Source organism: Anabrus simplex, chromosome 4, assembly GCF_040414725.1.
Source record: "Anabrus simplex isolate iqAnaSimp1 chromosome 4, ASM4041472v1, whole genome shotgun sequence".
Classification (NCBI taxonomy): domain Eukaryota; kingdom Metazoa; phylum Arthropoda; class Insecta; order Orthoptera; family Tettigoniidae; genus Anabrus; species Anabrus simplex.
Genome location: NC_090268.1, coordinates 13,972,766 through 13,994,317, shown reverse-complemented (window position 1 = coordinate 13,994,317; position 21,552 = coordinate 13,972,766). Strand labels below are relative to the sequence as shown.

At 41.1% G+C, this 21,552-nt stretch overlaps 1 long non-coding RNA gene across 1 annotated transcript in view; it reads left to right on the top strand.

The window, feature by feature from the left end:
* Positions 1-21,552, top strand: part of LOC136872336 (uncharacterized) — an 843,894-nt gene that overhangs the window by 466,933 nt on the left and 355,409 nt on the right. The gene's annotated exons all lie outside the window — the stretch shown is intronic.

The window sequence follows — 21,552 nt, the reverse complement described above, 5'->3', positions numbered from 1 at the left end:
AAGGGCGCGAAAAGGTTTCAAATTGTGAGTTGGATTGCTCCATAAAACTAGAAAACGTATTTCGAAAATCTCTTCCAGCCTGAAAACCGCCTAAAATCGCCTGTTCCTGTGCTCGTTTTCTTTATGATTCAAATCCTAGCAAAATTAACTTATTTATATAATTCTCTCTGTAATGTGTTAGTTAGTTAGTTTAATACCCTCACCACACCTAGTGTAGTCATAACGGCTTAGCGCTCGTAGTGGTTGAGATAGGAAAACTGCTAATCTAATCCTTCGAATTGGGCATCATACCGGCGCATCGTAAGAAACGTATACTGTGTCCTTTGTGTTTATAAAATTAGCGAAAAGAACGAAAATTCATTACAAATGCACCAACAATAAGATCCAGTGACCGAGTTCGACAGCTGCAGTCGCTTAAGTGCGGCCAGTATCCAGTATTCCGGAGATAGAAGGTTCGAACCCCACTGTCGGCAGCTCTGAAAATGGTTTTCCGTGGTTTTCCATTTTCACACCAGGCAAATGCTGGGGCTGTACCTTAATTAAGGCCACGCCCGCTTCCTTCCCACTCCTAGCCCTTCCTGTCCCAAGACCTGTCTGTGTCGGTGCGACGTAAAGCGACTAGCAAAAGGAGATTCAGTGATGAACCGGGTTCCAGCTGCATAGTTCGCATTCGGTGATTAAGAAAAAGTTCATTAGGAATAAATAAACAATACCTTCTCATACGTTATGATATTTTATTTACGTAAAATTCGTAGCTCATATCTCTAGGATGATTTCTACATCAAGTTGCTTGCCTGAAGGTGTAGAACTCAACGTCAGTGGTTACAGCACACGTCGCTCCAGTCGTCTCCTTTTCACTTCCCTCTATTCCTTTGTGTGGCCTGCTTTTCATTCCTTTCTCGAGATCTAACGGATTTAAGAGGTATTCTCATCGTTCTTTGCCTTCCTCATAACTCGAGAACACGCTTACCGGTGCGGCGCCTCGATTTCAGAGAAGCAGCCTTATGGCTTCCTGTTATTCGAGACACTTGTAACCATGTCTCATTCATTTGTTACGACTTCATTATTTCTTTCAAACACCACACGAGCTTCCTTGAATTGGTATTGTTGCAGTGAAGAAGCCACTTCGCCGCTACAAGTGTTTTCAGCACATCCAGAGTCAGGTACGAACATAACATCGGAAGCGTAGCAGAGATGATAAAGACGATGAAATATGAATGAATTCTAGAGATTTAATCAGAATTGCGATGTCTTAAGTGAGATAACTGTCCCCCTCCACACACACCATAGTCGAAATAAAAGTCCATTCGATACTCAATGCTATTCGAAATTTGCATGTAAAAGACCTCTTATAACAATCTGAAAAATTATACACCAAATTTAATTCAAACTGAGCTAAACATCGCCTAGCTAAGAACTGGTTTACCTGCCACCTGGTGAAGTAAAATAGAAAGTCACAATTGACGCGCAGTCAGCCTAGATGACATCAAACTAAGGAGTCTATACACGATAGTTGAGGCCATCAATAGTGCTGTTGGCTTTATGCCCCTCTAAGTACTTTCGGGGACACCGAGGTGCCTGATTTTGTCCCGCAGGAGTTCTTTTACGTGCCAGAAAATCTACCAATATGAGGCTGACGTATTTGAGCACCTTCAAATACCACCGGACTGAGCCAGGAACGAACCTGCTAGGTTGTGGTCAGACGGCCAGCGCCTCAACCGTCTGAGCCACTCAGCCTGGCTAATTATGATTCGCAGAGAACTTTGCTCTGCGTCATCAGCAGAAAATCTCGACTGTTCACGAGAAAAGCTTCTCAAACAATGAGGTTTCAACTTACATGATACAATACAAATTAGAAGTGGAAATGGTACGTTCATTCGTCACTAGATGGCCTACCGGACGAGGTACAGCGCTAGCGTTTGAAGCAGAAGCTGACGGAACCATCACAATCAGTCTGAGAGGGTCACATAACATAACCACTGCCTGCTCGATATCCACCCGATGACTACGCAGTCCTTGAATGCAGATCGAGAAGGCAGTGAATATAACGCATCCGGTGAGCCATCTGGTGACGAATAAACGTACCATTTCCACTTCTATTATAACGTCTAAATTCAAACCTCATTGTTTGAGAAGCCTTTCTCGTGAACAGTCGAGATTTTCTTCTGAAGACGCAGAGCAAAGTTCTCTGCGAAACGTAAAGAATTTCACCTTATTTTCTTGACACGGCATAAGCCCAAAAGCCCATATCGTGTCTGCAAGTACAGGTCGTGAAAGCATCAATGGTAATACTACTCTTACTATCATAAATATATTATAATAACCGTATAGTGTTATGTGAAAGAAGAGTATGAAAAGAACATAATGAACCTGAGAATTGTGGAAAAGATTTTGAGTACTCATGGCTTGGTATCATTTTAGTGTGCGATTTGGATGGATGGATGGATGGATGGATGGATGGATGGATGGATGGATGGATGGATGGATGGATGGATGGATGGAGGAGATGAAGGAGGATTTTATTTCCGTCTTCTTCGAACTAACCCACCTTTTGATTATACACGAGCCATGCCAACTAGGGACATTTATTTCCCATCTTCCGGATAATATGTAAACTACGGTGCATAATTTAATGCACCTTACTTCAAAATTCACAATTATAGCCGTAACTATATATAGAAAACATGAGCGGCTTTTAATAATATTAAGCAATTATTTACTGCAAATCTTGCTCACAAAACATTGGCAACAGAGAGCTATGGATTATAATGATCACCCACCTGCACATGACTTCCTTTTTCTGAATTACTGGCTCCCTGGTTCCCTTTCTTCACCTGCTCGTTTCCGGCAACGGGAATTTTGTATCTCCACAATATGCAGATCTATTAATCTTGCTTCTGCGCCTATCTTTCTACATTATGAATATGCTACGCAGGTACAAGTAATTTACTCCCAATTAACCACAAAATACTGTGCGTTCCTCGCTCGACTACCCACATCATGTGAACCTGACATTACTGCGCTTTTCATTCGACAACGGTAACCTTCCCGTACATTCGTACTGCCCCTCCTCAAATAAATAAATAAATAAATAAATAAATAAATAAATAAATAAATAAATAAATAAATAAATAAATAAATAAATAATGCTATTGGCTTTACGTCCCTCTAACTACTTTTAACGGCTTTACGAGTCCCCAAGGTGCCAGAATTTAGTCGCGCAGGAGTTCTTTTACGTGTCAGTAAATCTACCGATCTTCAAATACCATCGGACTGAGCCAGAATCGAACCTGCCAAGTTGGGGTCAGAAGGCCAGCGTTGTTTCTTCTCTGAGCCGCTCATCCCGCTTGCCCCCTTTCATGTTCCGTATAAATACCATGAAACTGTTCAGCATCGTGTGCTGCTCGTTCTGTTTCATCTCATTCTACGCTAGGTGAGCAGGAACACTATTAATAAAATGGCTTTGTCCATAATTACCAAACTTAAACTCCGAGAGTTGGCATAAAGTTTGATTCAGCGGCTGTTTTTGTCGGATAAATACACTACATTTGTTATGGATTCTCGAAACTTGAGGTCATCTTCTCTATGTGTTAATGCTGCTATATCAACTGTATATCAAATTTCTCACCTCTGTGGGTGGGCATGAACTATGCAGTGCAGCAATGCTGTGGGAGAGGTTCAGAAAGCTGTAGCTGAATTAAAGAAAACTAAGGCCCCACAATTAGAAGGGATTCCAGGTGAGTTAGTCATCAGCGCTGGGGACCAAACAGTGGAAGTACTTTACACTTTGATTAATGTGTACCAGGAATTATCAGTGAAAAAGACATAATTGCAAAAGCGTTTAAATGCTCAGTCCTGTTTTCCACGTTTCTAATTCTCCTGAATTCTGCACAGGTGAATAGAAGAGGAAATAGAAACTTTTCCTAACAGAAGATCAGTTTGGTTTCAGAAAACAAACATGAACGAGGGAAGCTACTTTTGCCCGAAGGCTTACCGTATTATAAGACTGATATTCAGAAAGATAAGCACACCTCCGTAGCGTTCGTTGACTAAGAGACAGCATTTGACAATGCTCACTGATGTAAAATATCCCCTATCGTGAAAAAGATAATCATTACACCAGAAAAAGTGTTATCATGTGTGAAATGTATGACGACCACGTGGCCACTACTAATGGAAGCAATGAAACAAGAGAGGCCTGGATCAGGAAAGGTGTTAGACAGGGTTGTGTTATGTCTCCTATGATATTCAATGCATACAAGCACCATTGAATGTGCTTCGAGGGAAAGTCAGTGAAGGAGTTACGATCAAATGTGATAAATTTGATATGCTGTTGATGTAGCTGTAATGACACATACAGAAAATGACCTCAAGTTGGTTTCGTCCAACGTGAAAGTCGTATTCGCTAATTTCTACATGAAAATTAATACCAATAAATCTACGTAGATAGAAATGGAACGCCCGTACGAAATGTAACACAAAAAATCATGATGTTGGAAACTTGAACAGCTTTAGTTAACTGGAGAGTAAATTTACATCTGACGAGAAAAGTATATTTATGGAACAAGTCAAATCGTGCAGGTCAAAAATTCATTCTTCAAGAAATAAAAGTATCCTATGTTGCAAGAGCTTGAATAATGAGACGAGGAAAGAGTTAAAACATACATCTCGAGTATAACATTCTACGGATGTGAGACTTGTACAGTAATGAAATATGAAAAGTGCAGGCTTGAAGCATTCGATCTCTTGTGCTACAGGCAAATGCTGAAAATTATCTGGAAAGAAATGTTGATAAGCGAACACGTCCTGATGAAAATACAGCAAGACCGGAGCCTGTGGAAAAATTGTCCGACGGAGATATAGCCTAGTAGTACATATACTGAGAACTGGAGGATCCTACTGATCATACAAGAAGGAAGAAGCAGTAGAGGAAGACCTAGTTCGTCTTATATTCAACAAATGCATAAATTTGTTGGCTGTATGAAATATCAAGACGTGAAACGACTTGCTCGGACATAAATGCTTTGAGGACCGCTGCCTTTACTCCAGCCTCTGTAAACTGACCTTTCAGTTGATAACCGGATGATGATATTTTTACCACTACAGAACGTGTTTTTATTAATGATTCATATATATTAACACAGTCATCTCGTCAATTTTCCGTTGTGTAAAATTTCTAGGTTGTACAACAACCCATATTCTTCATAGTAAATTTCAGGCTACGAGAAGTTTTAATCCTAAGAAACTGGAAAGACAGCATGCAGTTTTCACCGAAGAAAAAATAAATGACACCGGTCATTAACGGATAATTTCTTAAAGATACTCCAGAAGTGTTTGGAAAATGAAGGCGGGGAGTTTCAACATCTCATTTTATAGCGCTGACAAGTAATACATTCTTCTACATACCCCAGATAATCGGCAAAAGGCCAGGAAAGAAGTGGAGTCAATGCTAATTGTGGGAATTAAATCATCATTAGTGAAAATAGGTGCAAGCTGAATCATGTCGTATTTATGCTTAATCAAGACCTGTGCTTTCTTCCAGTGTCTGAACTATTGTAATGTGACATATATTAAGGTTTTCATGTTTTGCTAGTGAATATATCCACTAATTTCGCCGCTCTCGAAGTCCTCAGAAGTGCAGAAAATGTTGTCGGGCAGATATTCGTTTAGCCTGCCGAAAAACTATGGACGCGAGACTGGCGAATTTGTACACTTTCATATGCCACTGCACCGTGGAAACAGAAAGCAAGAGCTCAACAGATGGACTCTTATGTAAAGTGTACGTTGTTTGAAATATAAATTTCATCAAATATTTAATTATAGCCGAGATGTGGTGTACCCTCATTATCATTAGTAACTGGTGCTAAGACTGGTCAATTGACATGAAGTTCCTCGATGTTTAGTGATGCTTCACGATGGCACATTCTGAGGAAGACAGTGGAGTGGATTCCCCTTGGCGTAATTACCAGCAATATCCCATCAAATGGAGATCCCTTGGGTCTTGTAAGATCTTCTGCCACCCGTTGACACATCCAGGTTCTTTGACCTAGCATCTCCTACAGAAAATGTTGCTAACCCATCTCACATCGAATTTGAGAGGCTTTTTCTCAACTGTTGGCCCATTACCCTTCTACAAGAGCTCCTCCTCTCGAATCCGTGGGTCCTGATTGACAAAGAACGAACTCACAACACATTTATATTTTCGTCAGTGATGTTCTCAAATTTTATTGCATTTTTGGCACGATTGAGAGCATTTTTGAAGAACATTTTTAAAGCCTACTAATATGGAGACAAATGATATACAAATATTTATTTTTAACCTCTATCGGCTGTTTGTTTATTTGGAAGTAGTAGAATCCTAATCGAAAGCGGTTTAAGTGCAAGTTTATCTTATTTTACATCTTTGTACTGAAGTCTTAATCACCTCACTGTAATAATATTTACAAATAATAGTATGGTGAACTACATTCCAGAACGTAAATCTTGTCGAGCGTGAAACGGAAGACCGACCCTGACCTTGTTGTGTTCGTATCCGAGCGATCAAACGCCAATTCTAATAGTTCATCCGCTTGATGACCGCTGTTAATCAACCGCAACGTGTTGCGGATTATCCAGCCATGACCACAACCTAGCTAACGCGTTTTCAAACCAACTGAGCATGTTATTTGAAAATCGAGCCGTGTCCATTAGGCATCGTTCATCGATGTAACAAGATACTTTATTACGATCAGAAAATGGCTATACAACTATTTGGCTTCCACGCCAGTTTTAGTATATACATAGAAGTCAGTCTCCTTGGGTTCAGGTAAAACAGTGAGCTTGCTTGCTCTCCCACGAAGACTGGGTATTTACTCTTTCCTCATAACGCACTACACCGCCATCAGAGAAACGCCCATTAGCTGATATTTTACAGTACTTTGATTCGATCTGAAACGGGTAAATATCTCAAAATATACCAAAAACGAATATACAGACAGCGGAACACCCGTAAATTTATTGAAATAAAGGTAATGAAAATACGTCCATTTAACAATAAACTCTGCTGTGGACAGAAGACGTCCATTCTCCTCACCAGGAGACTGAGTATTATACGCGGCGGATTTCAATCTTGGTCTGGTGTTTAGAGTGGAGTTCAGTTGGCCTAGTGAATTTAGTATTTAAGAGCTGTTTCGTAAAACAAGTGGCGAAAATGCTCATCAGACCTGAGTATTACGATTGAAATAGAAATGGTGTATGGCTTTTAGTGCCGGGAGTGTCCGAGGACAAGTTGCTAGATGCAGGTCTTTTGATTTGACTCCCGTAGGCGACCTGCGCGTGGTGATGAGGATGAAATGATGATAAAGACGACACATACACCCATTCCCTTTGCCACAGAAATTAACCAATGATGGTTAAAATTCCTGGGACCAAAGGCCACGGAGCCGGACTGAATGTTCGTCAATAGTCTAGTTTCTTCACTACATCTGGGTGACATTATATAATGTAAGCAAACAAACAAACAAACTAGATCCAAGGCTGAAGAGCACGGCAAAACCCCAACAAACAAGACATTATCCTCACTACACTTCTTCTTTCCTGCACCCATAAAACGGGAACTCCCGGGCTCACTCAGGGTCGGTTCGTCTGACTAGGAGAGAGTATGTCCAAAGTTCTTGTACCAGATGTAATGGCACTTCACTTTTCCTAAACCAGCCTTAGCAGTTTGATTCCACGTTGCCATTTGGCGCCTTCTTCCTCTCTTAGGCTCTTCAATGGCAAGAGCTTTCCGCACTAAATTGTGTTCATTTCTTCTTCTGACGTGACCATGCCAACGGAGCTGTTTTTCCTCCATGTTGCCGCTAATGGACACAACTCGCACATGTTCATTGCACACTTTGTGACGCAGAGTGCCTCCCGCCGACCATCACAATATCCGCATCTCTGTGTCATGCTTTTCCTCCCTTGCCCAATTTTCAGAGCCAGACATGAGAGCAGGTCAGACAGTGGTTTTGTACACTTTGGCTTTAATTTGACTGGCATCCGCTTATCACACAGAACACCATAAGTGACCGGCATTTCATCCAACTAACACTTATGCGGTGCTTGAGATCAGATGTCCAAGGTATCTGAATTTGTCGGTCAACATCAGCGATTCTCCAGCAAGGAAGATAGACAGGGTTGTGAGGGCCCACTTGCCTTGGTTGGGCACAGTTGAACAACATACACTCTGTCTCCTTGCGACTTATTCTCTAGTATTAATCGCCATCGTTATACTCAGTATATTACATGGAAATAAGGTAGTTCATGAGCCAGTGAATCAAACAATCACCTCTAATGACTGGCCTCTTCGGTAACGGTTCTAGGAGTCCCACTGCACACAACATTGTTTTCATTATTGGCGCCTTATCAGTCCTCTAATTCTCGAGGACACCATTAACTACCCATTTCACCCTACAATAATTCCTAGTGAGGCTATGTTTTATCTATACACATGAACATGAACAGTTGTTTCCCCTAATCAGCACCTACACACGGATAAATGTCTATCTGCTTTAGCTGTGTTCAGAGGAAATGTTTTCCTTTCCTCCAACGACGAGTTATTAGGCCCTAATATCAAGACAAGACAACAAGTGCAAGAGAAACGGGACGTTTAAATTGAAAATCGCGTATGCTTCTAGCAGAATATGCCACGAACCTACTACGCTGTCGTAGCAGGGGGAAAGGTGATACTCCCACGTGGCGCGTCCCAGGTGGAGGATAGGGGGGCTTGCCGGTGGACTTGAGCAAAGTAAAATAGCTCTCGCGGACCAAACACACAACCTCCTGTAGGTAGGGGACGCAGACGAAGAATACACACACGGTACCCCTGCCTGACCTAAGAGGCGACCAAGGGATGCTGAAATTTGAAAGATGAGATTACCGGTGATTAGTATCATCACGCGAGAAACACCATAACTCCACTTTTCTTGCGATTAGTACCACCATGTGAGGATTACGATGGGTCTGTGCGTGGATCACTATAGGTTTACAGTACCCGTGTCGAAGGCTCCCCTCTGTCCAGGTTCCGTTACAACACCCCAAGGAGATAAAAAGAGGATATCATCACTGGGATGTTTCGGCATCTCGTTGTGGACATCGTGGCTCTGCTCTCCGAGAAACACCACGGGTCAGGGCTTTGCCTCTGGTTAGTAGTACTATATGAGCGACACCGTGGGTCTGCATTGCCTGTGATTACTACCCACTATCTGAGGAAAGCCATGGGTTTCCGTTGCGTACGAATGGCGCCATTATGTGATGTATGTCATAGGTTTGCGTTACCTGTGCGTAGTACTTTACCTGTGTGTGGAACAGCGTCTACGTTACTCATGATTAGTACCGCTACATGAGAAATACCATGGTTCTACTTCACTAACGATAAGTACCATTATGAGGGGCCGTTGACTTGGATTTTGGACCCCTTTTTTACAACAAGTATCATCGATTCAGGCTGGTGCTTTGAAAGAAGCCTCTTGGTTAGTACACACTATTGTTTTAAGATAGTTTCTGCAAAGGTGGGGCATTGCGGGACGGATCCACTGATTGCTTGAAGTTCATAATAGTTGTTCATCGTCGTCTTTTGAATTCTAGTCTGTGGATTGAGTTTGTGAATTATTTGTAACTTTTAATATTGTGATTTGGATCCGCTGATTATTTTACATTCATATTCATCCATTCATTATTCATCTTCAAGTTTTGAATTTAGGTCATTGGATGAATATTGGAATTTTAAATTGACATTACATTTCGTCTCATTTGATACCAATTACGGCCGAAGACCTAGATGTTAGGCCCCTTTAAACAACAAGTGTCATTATTGAGCAAAATATGAACCACGGCCGGTTGGTGTCGTGATTGTGGGATTGTCACTCGGCTATCATGCATATTATTATTATTATTTTCTGAAGGAAAATTGAGTTTAGTGTAAAACCACCGAAGAGTACATACCTATTTAATTTGTTAGTAGTTAGAATTTTTGAACGGAAAGCCACATGTCAGCACTGAAATCTTGAGCTAATTGCTGCTGTGTTTGTTTAATAACAATGCAGTAATTATTCATATTGAAACACTTGTGTTTGCATCAGATTGGTTTTGTTGAATATAGGAATTTACGTATTCTTGAGCAACTGACGTCATAACAGTATACGATTACACTGAACAAGATTTTACATTTGAAAGGCAAGCGAGAACAATACTACTTAATTAAGAATAAATGTTACTTAAGTATTCAACACAGACATTATCGGTTGCAAAGTTCTTGTTGGCATGCTTTACTAGACAACCGATCGTGCCCATTGTCGCGAGCTCTGACACCGTCCAGGAGATTTCCAAGAAGAATATAAATTATAAAGTAAGTGGAAGCTCCTCCGCTGCAGGGTACAGTGTAACGTTTCATTCCCAACTGCATAGAGCATAGTGTTATAGTAAATGAGGTAAAGAGCAGAAAGTGGTTGGTGGTCGTGATTATTATTTTAAGAGGAAGTACAACTAGGCAACCATCCTCTATATAACACTAATCAGAGAGAAAAAGAGAAGGGATCCGACACTTCGAAGAATGAAGATATCGGTCAAAGAAAGACAAGGGCCACGAAGGGCGTGAAAATGAAAGACTCCCTAGCCCTCGCAAACCTAATAGCGTCGGGGTCGGAAAAGAACAAGAGTTGACCAAGGGAGGTCGGAGAGGATAGATGAAAGTGAGGAGTCTGGCACAAGTAAGTGGAAGCAATGCCAGGACTCAGCTAAGGGCCCCGTGGTCGCCAATCCACGCTCCAAAGTTCAGAGCCCCTGTGGCCCCTTTTAGTCGCCTCTTACGATAGGCAGGGGATACCGTGGGTGCTATTCTACTGCCCCCACCCACAGGGGGAAAAAGAGCAGAAATCACTGCGAACAGCGAATGAACGACACAGTTTTACGAATCAAGAATAACACCGAATTACAGGAGGTAGATATCTGATATGATATTTACTCTTTCTAATGCAATTTTTCATGCTGATTTCAAATCTGAAAACCGTTTGGCTCTATAACGTCAGATTTTACAGATGTTGTAAACGTTTTATTTTTCATGGAACAGCGTTCATCGAGAATTGTTTTAATTGTTTTTCGTTATTTTTCATACAAAGCCGAATAATTTAATTTACTTCCTTTTTATTGTCAGTGGCAGTGGCAGAGATTGCATAAATTCATCAGATCTGTTTTGCTACGTGTGAGGCTGTGTAACAAACAAATTCAATGTGTGCCATGTTGGCATCAATCTTGGCTAAATCCATGTTCATTAGTACTCCGTGTAGCAATCAATGCTTCTGTCTGTGAGTTGCTTTCCTTCTACAATGTTAAACATGCCGTATTTCTCAAGAACTATGGGCGATAGAGACAAATGGTTCAACCTCCCTTGGTCAACTCCAGTTTTCTTCGGACGGTACATGGTTAGAGAAGCTAGACGGTCTTTATTTCTTCACTTCCGATTGGAGTATCGAGATGTCGTTGCCCTCTTGAAAGAGGTAATAATCACCAGCACAACGACCTCCATCCACTCCTTCATAATAATGAACATAACCTGCATATGGCCACCTTTGGACGATAGCCGTCACGTTGTCTGTTGCCTCTGTAGTAATCTGAACTTCCGTAGTTTAGGGTCGTTTTATCGCAGGAATAATTTTGAACGAAACGCAGACATTCATACAAGGGCTATTTGTTTACACACAAGTGGTCTTCATTTTGGTACACTCGCTAACATCTAGTTACAAAGTAACAAATAATGACAAACGAGCATGTTTGATTGACCGACTTATATTCTCACATTTTCTTGAAAGAACTGTATAATAAACTGCCTTTGAGAAGTTCCTTGTTCTCCATTTGAATTAACATGTTTCTCTTGTCTTAGAACGCGTGTTCGATACCTAGACATCCACCGAAATTCATTTTTTTGTTCATCAGTTTGTAAAAAGTTGTCTATGTTGTTACGAGAAATTTAACAAAGAAATGGTATTAATAAGGTACCTTCTGATTTAGCGAGAGCAATAAATACAGTTATGGGTACTGGAAGGATTCACACAACTATCGAAGTATCTCACTGATGAAGATGTTTAGAGGCAATTTGGAGAGCGGGATCCGATCAGTGGTGCAGAATAAATAGCATGTAAGTCAGTGTGTTGTCCCTGCAGAGGGGGTCTGTCGGAACTTGATATTCAGTGTGCATCAAACATAAATTCAATCCATTCAGTTATCCACTTAATCAACCACTCAGTCATCAGTGGCTATCCGTCAGTGGGTGAGAAGAGTGTTATTCATTCATGCACGACTACAATTCAACCATGTAATTAACCATTTACCGGTTCATTCGATTCAATCATAACGTATGTTGTAGCAATAGGATAAAACTGGTGACACAAGAGTAAGCACTAAAGAATCACAGGAAGGGGAAGATACATGTTGTCCTGGATTATATCGACGTCTAGGACAAAATACTGAAAATCATATTTAGTGTAATAATAATAATCAAAAAGCATACACAATTGTCTAAAAGAGGTACAACAACAAAAATTCTTATCCCAAAACGCAAAATTACGACAGTACAACACAGTTGTAAAAGCAAAAGCCCTTTATGCGTAGTAACTCTGATAATTGGTGGCAGATCTGAAATAAGAAACATGAGAAAAACAAGAGAGGAAAATTCTCAGGAAAATTCTGAGACCTAAATTCGAAAACGGTATTTGAATGAAAAGGATATCACAGGAAGTCTATCAAGTAAGACAAAGAATCATTAGAAAAAGAAGATTAAAATTCTATGGTCACCTGATCAGGATGGATAACATGATAACATGATGATGCTCGTTGTTTAAAGTGGCCTAACATCTAGGTCATCAGCCCCTAATTGTACGAAACGAGACGAAATATAATATCAATTTGAAAGTCCAAAATCATCCACTGATCAGAATTCAAAACGTGATGATGATGATGATGAATGAATGGATGAATATGAATTTAAAACAATCCGTGGATCCGACCCGCAATGCCTCAACTTCCCAGAAACTATATTCCTGACCAAGGAACTACTTCCATAGCACAATCCTGAATCGATGATGCTTGGTCTTTGAAGGGGTTCAAATATCCATGTCAACGGTCCCCCATAATGGCACTTTTCGCTAGTAAATTAGAGCTATGACAATTCTCAATTTCCAGTAAAAATCAAAAGTAGCGTAGACTCACGTGTTTCACACCTTATAGTCTTGCTCATATAGTAGGTACAACCACTGCCTTCGTAATGTCCAGGCCGTACTGTACCTCTGATGACGTCACGCTTTGGGGGGGGACTTGAAGGCGATATGCATATGTTCCGCTTGAATAACACATTCGTTTAAATTACTTAAAGGACTGTTAACAACTTATAAAACCAAAACCTATCCTCAAATATTTGTTAATTCTGACATGCAATGCATATCCTTCTCCGTAACGTTCTATTTCTGGCGTATATACGTTCGTTTGAGTGAGTACAGCCTGAGACATATTCTTGCGATTTTATCCATTTCCCGATCAACTGGAACATTCACATCATACACACTGACAGAAAACATGCAGCCAATTACCATTACTATTTATTACAAATATAAATTATTTCTGTACCTCACTGTTTCCACTCCATGAACACTGCAGCTTTCCTAGATCTCTTACAGGAAGTTACACCAGTATGGAGTAGGTCTGCTCTCTTTGAAGCACTTTGTTGAATACACAAGTCGGTGTGAATTTTGGAAAAGTTATTTAAAAATATATTCACCCAAATACATATACACTGTCCGGCCAGGTCTTCCAATTTCTTCCCGCAGTCACATATGACTAGGGAATCTGCCAACTGCATTGACTCCAAAGCCAAGGATTTTGTGACACACTTAGGATCGTCTGAATTTAGAAATACCATCTTATATGTATCTGACACTAACACACAAAATACTTTGTACACCTAAATTCCAAGTTCTATTGACATGTCTGATGGATACTTTAGGGCCCTCGATTTAGGAAATTCAGATATCTTACTTCTGGAGGTAATTCATAAATAAGATCTGAATCTGTCAGAAGATAAGATTTACATAAATCACACTGGTGTTTGATACTCATACTTTTTTTTTTTGCTATTGGCTTTTCGTCGCACCGACACAGATAGGTCTTACGGCGACGATGGGACAGGAAAGGTCTGAATAGGAAGGAAGCGGCCGTGGCCTTAATTAAGGTACAGCCTGGCGTAAAAATAGGAAACCACGGAAAACCATCTTCAGGGCTGCCGACAGTGGGGTTCGAACCCACTGTCTCCCAAATACTGGATACTGGCCGCACTTAAGCGACTGCAGCTATCGAGCTCGGTGATACTCATAAATAAGACTTCCATTTTCAAATACACCGAATTCAGATAAGCCGTAGGTCTGATTACATAAAAAATATAGGACCTACCTAATGTTACCTATGTTTATGACATAATAAAAATTTTTAACTCGCCATCTGGACGAAACACTCTTATTTCTCTCAGGATGTGATTTTCAGGAAAGTGCTTGATACACACAACTGTGTTGTGATTAACTATTAAATTCTCCCTGGGAATAGCCTTCTTCCAAAACTTAACTCGTTCTTCATCAGAAGGGAACACAAATACCGGAGTGTACTCTCCTTGTTTATAATTGGCCTTGCAGCCAGGCACGCAGCAGCTCTTAGGCTTGGTGATTTCCCCCTCTGGTCATCTTAATTCAAGTATATACAATTCGTGGTTAATAATAAAACACACAATGCACTAACTCAATTAATTTTACACTATAAATATAACTTTACACAAATAAACTACAAAATTAAAACACTGAAGAACGATCTTCGTAACCTATAGCTTCACATAAATACACGCTCACACTAAGTTTTCTTCACTAATTAACGACTTTCCACTTAATAATGCAGTCGATGACGACTCATTCTCACATATGTCTGAGTGAACATGCGGCAATTGTTAAAATTATCAACAAAACTGCGAAAATCTATGTTTAACTCTATTAACTCATGTGCTAAACTTCCCCCCTAACGATCAGCTGATTGCTTTCCCGCGCTCGTTACAGTACGGCCTGGACATCACGAAGGCAGTGGTACAACTCACAGGCAACGCCCAGACCCGTGGTGCTTCTCACAATGGCACTAACCACGGGTACCACAGTGAACCACTCTCTGCTGCCACTAATCACAAACCTACTGTGCACCTAACCTAGTGGTACTACTCGCAAGTAAATACGACCCATAGCTTTCCCCGCGTGATGGTACTGATCAGAAGTAGTCTCATGGTCCTAATTCAGTTATCCCTTGGTCGTCTCTTTTAGTCAACTCATACGACAGGCACGGGTTACTGTGGGTGTATTCTTCGCCTGCGTCCCCCACGAACAGTGGGTAAAACGAGAGGAAAGAAGAATAAGAAGGGGTCCATCACTTCGAAAACTGAAGTCATGGACCAAGAAAGGCAAGGGCCACGAAGGGCTTGAAAATGAAAGACTCCCTAGGCCTCGAATACTCTAATACCGTCAGGGTTGGAAAAGAACAAGAGTTGACCAAGGGAGGTCAGGCAGGATGGATGAAAATTAGGAGCCTGCCTCAAGTAAATGGAAACAACGCCAGGAATCAGCTAAGTGCCCCGTGGTCGCCACCGACGAAGCGAAGTTGAGAGCCTCTGGGGCCCCATTTAGTTGCCTCTCACGACAGGCAGCGGATACCGTGGCTGTATTCTTCATCTGCGACCCCCACCTACAGGGGGTCTATTATATTTTATTATATTCTATTCTATATGTCAAATAATTCAAAAATGTTATGAGAGGAGTAGATATTGCGATTAAAGTTTGTTTCGTAGATCTAGAGAAAGCTTATGAAAGTATACAAAGGGAAAAATGTTAGCCGTAGATGGAATTAGGGGTGGATTATCACAAGCAATCAGCGGCATTTATGATGACTGTTACGGAGTTATCCGTGGAATGCAGAGGTGAAAGAAGGTGCGGGCTGGAAAGGGTCTAACTTCAACTCCGAAAGATGAATTAAAATTTCAATAAAGGTTATATTTTCAATAGACAACAAGATTTAACAAATTTTCACTAGATGAACTAACAATAAAAAAAACACAGGTACAATGATAACTTTACAAACGAAAGCACAAATTTCGGGGTCTTTACAAGTTCTGGCTTCGAGCCTCAGTTACACAATGTTTGAACTACTAGCCCAACATTACCAAAGTACACTCATTCAAAGGGAAGAAAACCCCTTCATTCAAGGACCACTTGCTCCCAACTTTTAACCTCAAGCCTCCCAGAGGCACTTTTCAAACACAAGAAAGAGCTGAGCCGCTCTCATTTTTTCGAGCCTATTAAAGGCAATACCAGACTATTACACAAATTGCCATCAAGGCACCACTCACATCAAATGAAACGGGGGTATCTCGTACCCAACCTACTGGGCCTTAGTGGAAAAGAACAGATTAATTAAATGACTCAAAATACAAAGATGAATGGAGGCGTTGCTTGCACTCCTACATGAAACGTTCTAAAACCTAAGGGGCACTAGTCCGATTTAACAGGGGCTATCCCCAAACTAGGGAAGTGACTCGTATAAAAAATTTTAACACATTAAGAAGAGAAGAAAATCGGGTATGAAAACGTAGTCACCTAAAATCAAAAATGAAGGGGAGATCGAGAGGGTAAGGCACCCTCTATCCCCGATTTACAGTTAAAGTAATAAGAAAATTTTACATACGCCGGCACTAAGTTACATTTTTAGACAGGTAGGTTACATTGAAAAGGTTTCGGACCTTCCCCGAGGGTTAAACTGCTGAGCTAGCAAGATATAAAGATGTTAAAAGGCCATTACCTTTGTTGGTGAGCAGCTGCCCGAAGGAAGAGGCGCTACCCGCCCCCTGCTATACTTCCATACACTAAGCTAGATGTTGAAGTGGCCGAGAGCCAGAAAAATCAGCAGTTTTTATACTCTCGGGAAAGATTCGAGACCTTTCATGAATAATTAAGACACACCCACAGTCGTTTATTGGGTAGCTTACAGTTACACATCAAAATTGGAGAAGAAAGACCCGATTGGTCAAAAATTAATTACAGAAATTTACGATTGGCTAAGTTCAAAAGTGGCGGAAAGAAAGATTAATATTTCCAACCCACAAATGAAAGAACAACATTTAGTAAAGAACAAACTTATGAATACAAAATATCTTCAAGAAAAGTTCCTTCACTTCGCACCAGGGTGCATGATCACAGTTTTTGGTAGAGACATCTGTGAGAGCATGTCCACACTTCTTGATAATTAGTAAACAAAAACAATTCGAAATTAACACAGTGACATCTTCTGATAAACGGTTGAATTAATTCAGTTTTAAATTTCAGAGTTTCAGCTGTAGAGGAGTACTTTAAGGCGGAAAATTCAAATGTGCGGCGTATAGGTGTACCAAGCGGTACAATGACAATCATGCCGCCATGAGAAATGGTGGAAGGAGTTCTTGTTTCAGCAAAGTTGCAGGGGTTAAATGTAGACATGCAATATTTCACTTTTTTTGTTCATAGCACAGCTCATTTACTGAAAGATTTCACATTGTAGAGGGGGATTCAGTTGGGTGGAAAATGCTTAGCCAATGCCGACGACTGGAAGCTGTGGTCTTCAACTTAAAAAGAGGTACAACACAGACTAATGCGGTGCCAGTAAGGAAGAGATTTAGTATCGCGGAAACAAAATATGAACAAGTAGACATTTCAAGTGCATTCTGCCAAGATGATAGCAGAGCAAGTGAAACTGAATCACGGCGCAGTAAATGTGATGTAAAGTAGAGAGCTCGCAGTTGCGGTCGACGGTTTTCTGTAAGAAGAAGGTCAGCTCCCGGACGAAAATACGTTTAGAGATGGGAGTGACAGCTGGGTGCAATTGGAATATCTTATGCGTACGTTAGAAGTAAGAGGCATGAAAGTGATGAGCCGGTACAAATGGATGGGAACAAAGGCAGGAGTGTACTCGGAATAAGGAAATAAATTATAATTTAGCAATGGCCACAATGGATGAATCTGTACGATTAAACCATCTTTGATGGTGGGGTCATGTGAGGCGAATGGAGGAAGACACGTTACTTAGGTGAATAATGGACTCTGATATAAAGGCAAAGAGTAGTAGTGGCAGACTAGGGTGACGATGATAATGATGATGATGACTTTTGTTGTTTAAAGGGCCTAACATTTAGGTCACCGGTCCCTCATTAATCAGTTGTAAAGCAGAACCATGGTGTTCCCCCAATAATCACAGGCCACGTATACTCTTGGTGCCACTCAGTAGTGGTGTTAATCCTGGGCAATGCAAACTCACAGCGTACCACCCACAGGCAACAGAAACGGATTGTGTTTCACACATAATGGTACTACTCTCAGGCAACGCACACCATTTCTTCGAACCGTGCGCAGAATATAATACTGCACATCGCTGCAACTAATATATGATCGCTGTCTACATCAACCTCTGTGACTGGTAAGCCCTTGTTCCCTGTATCTCTGTCTTACTATTATGTAATCTTACCGCTATTAGCCGTGGACGACTAGTGGCGCAACTTGTGAATAATTGCTCGGTTCATACCGGGGCACAGTCAGTTGAGAGAATGGCGTACGACGAAGAACTACTTCTTCTTGCTCTGCTACTAAAAATGAAAAACCGAAGGGTTAGGAAAATGCGGAAACATCTTATATTCGTTTCTCGACTGACTAGAGGATTATATTATGCATTCTTTGACGATCTAAATGAGGATGACGGTAATTTTTTAATTACCTGCGCATATCAGAGTCGTCATGTTACGAATTGCTCGGCTTCATAAAAGAAGAAATAACGGGAAACGACACAGGACTAAACAAGGGTTCCCCAGCTGAGCTTTAATTCACTAATATAGCCATATAATGGACCAATGGTACATGTAAATGTAAACGATTATAGATTTTTTATGGGTATTACATATTTCCATATTAGAGTAGTAAACGTTTTATAATACTCACATACCGGGCGAGTTGGCTGTGCGGTTAGGAGCGCTCAGCTGTGAGCTTGCATCCGGGAGATAGTGGGTTCGAATCCCACTGTCGGCAGCCCTGAAGATGGTTTTCCGCGGTTTCCCATTTTCACACCAGGCAAATGCTGGGGCTGTACCTTAATTAAGGCCACGGCCTCTTCCTTCCAGCTCCTAGCCCTTTCCTTTCCCACCGCTGCCGTAAGACATCTCTGTGTTGGTGTGACGTAAAGCCACTAGCAAAAGAAAAGGTATAATATTTACCTAGAGTATTCTTCTCGCCTACGGGTTTTGCTTCGAATTCTGGAACAAAAAAAATGCTGTTCCAGGAATTCAGTGTTTCTATTTTGTCAGTGTAAGCTGCAGTTCTGGAGTCCCAAGTGACCGGTTTTCATTCTACCTCAAAAATGGTGTTCAGTATTTATTTGAATTTCAAATATTTTTGCCATCTCCTTCATTTGCTGTTGTAGTTTACTTAATTGGCGATGTGAATAAAAATGAGTCTAAGCGAGTGAGCGTGTGCTCACTGAGTGCCTGAGTGTCTCCCTGTCGATGAGCTTTTACTCCGCATTTGCGGTGAATAAAAATATAGAGCGGAAGCACAGCGTACACTCGAGTGTCTGGAGCAGCCACTCAGTGTCACTGATCAAGGTCGTGCACGTGGCATGTATATAAAACCTTAGACTGTGATAACACTTCGATGACTTCCGGGTAGTTCAATGCTTAACATGGCAGACGACAGTGTGGAATTCCAGTCCGCTTTTATCTCCATTTTAAAGGAACATACAATTATGTTTTCAAAGTTACAGTTACCGGATAAGAAGCACAAGAAAACAAGTGCAATAAATGCAGTTCAGCGTGAACTACTCGCTAAATTTAATTAAACATTTCCGTCCAACGAGTGTCTGATTGGCTGAATGGTCAGCATTGAGGCCTTCGGTTCAGAGGGTCCCGGCTGGATCGGGGATTTTAATCGCCTCTGATTAATTCTTCTGGCCCGGAGACTGGGTGTTTGTGTTTGTCCCAACACTTTCCTCTCCATATTCGCACAACACACTACGCTATCAACCATCACAGAAACACGCAATAATGATTACCTGTACATCCCTCCATCTAGGGTTGGCGTCAGGAAGAATTCTCTTGAGATATCGGGCCTTGACTTTTTCTATTGTCATCAGGTCGCTGATTGTGAGTTTTTCCCAGGTGATGCTAATCCCATAGGTTGCTATTGGTGATATGGCTGCCCTGAACAGGGCCAAATCCACATGTGCGACACAATTCGCACCCAGGACCCCACAGAGGAGGAAAAAGCGGTAGAAGGAGAAGAAGAATTTCCGTCCAGCAACTGTTGGTAAAAAATTACAAAACATGAAAACAAGACTGAAATATTATTATTAAATGAAAAGCGCACAATGTGCAAAAACAGTTTTTGTACAGATGGTCAACTATGCTAATGTCATTCTCATTATTGAGGTTGTCCTCATTTCGCAGTTTTGTGCACGATATCTTTCACAACGATCGTTGCACAGGTTACATATACAATATTCGTTCGTCTAGTGGAAGTTTTTGGTTCGGCAGAATCTGCGGTGAAATCCATGAGTGGCGTAACGTGTAATTACGTGCCGTAGCTCGTAATCTGCTTGCTTCCACTCTTCCGTCATTATGGCGTCCGTGGAATAGAAGTCGGACCAAATAGCATTTCTTTTCTCGTAGGGCTTGGTGTTTGGTAGACAAAACTGTGTTTTGATATCCTCAATGAAGTATTCCTCTTTGGTTAGAACATACGTTAACCTTGAAGGGGCTGACTTCCCAATGCCTAGAATTCTCTTGAGATATCGGGCCTTGACTTTTTCTATTGTCATCAGATCGCTGATTGTGAGTTTTCCCAGGTGATGCTAATCCCATAGGTTGCTATTGGTGATATGGCTGTCCTGAACAGTAGCATTGCTGTACCCAATGATATTTGTCGAGGTTGTTGAATGTTGTAGATGGCTTTTATTGCTACGGCTGCTCTTTCTTTGACGTGGATATTGTAGGATGTTAGAGTAGTTTGGAGTGTGACTCCAAGGTACTTGAATTTCGGCACTACTTCTACAGGTTTGTTGTGCATGGTTATTGTATTTTTAGGTGCATGTTTTCCTCCTTTCCTAAAGGTCATTTGTTTAGTTTTGTTGTGGTTTATTTGCAAACCGTTTCTTTCTGCCTATGATGTGAGCCTATTGAGGACCACTTGGAGCTCTTCTAAATTTTCTGAGCCTATTGCCATATCATCTGCGTAAAGTATAAGCAATGCTGAGGTATCTGTGATTATTTCTGTGATGTCTGCTGTCATGTTGAATAAAATTGGGCTGATTGGGTCACCTTGTAGGACTCCGTTTGTTTGGGTTACGTTTTCGGATAGGGTTATGTTGTCTGATATTTAGACATAGTTATATTTGAGGATATTCGAGATTATGATTGCTATCGGATGTGTAACCCCTGAAATATAAAGTAGAATT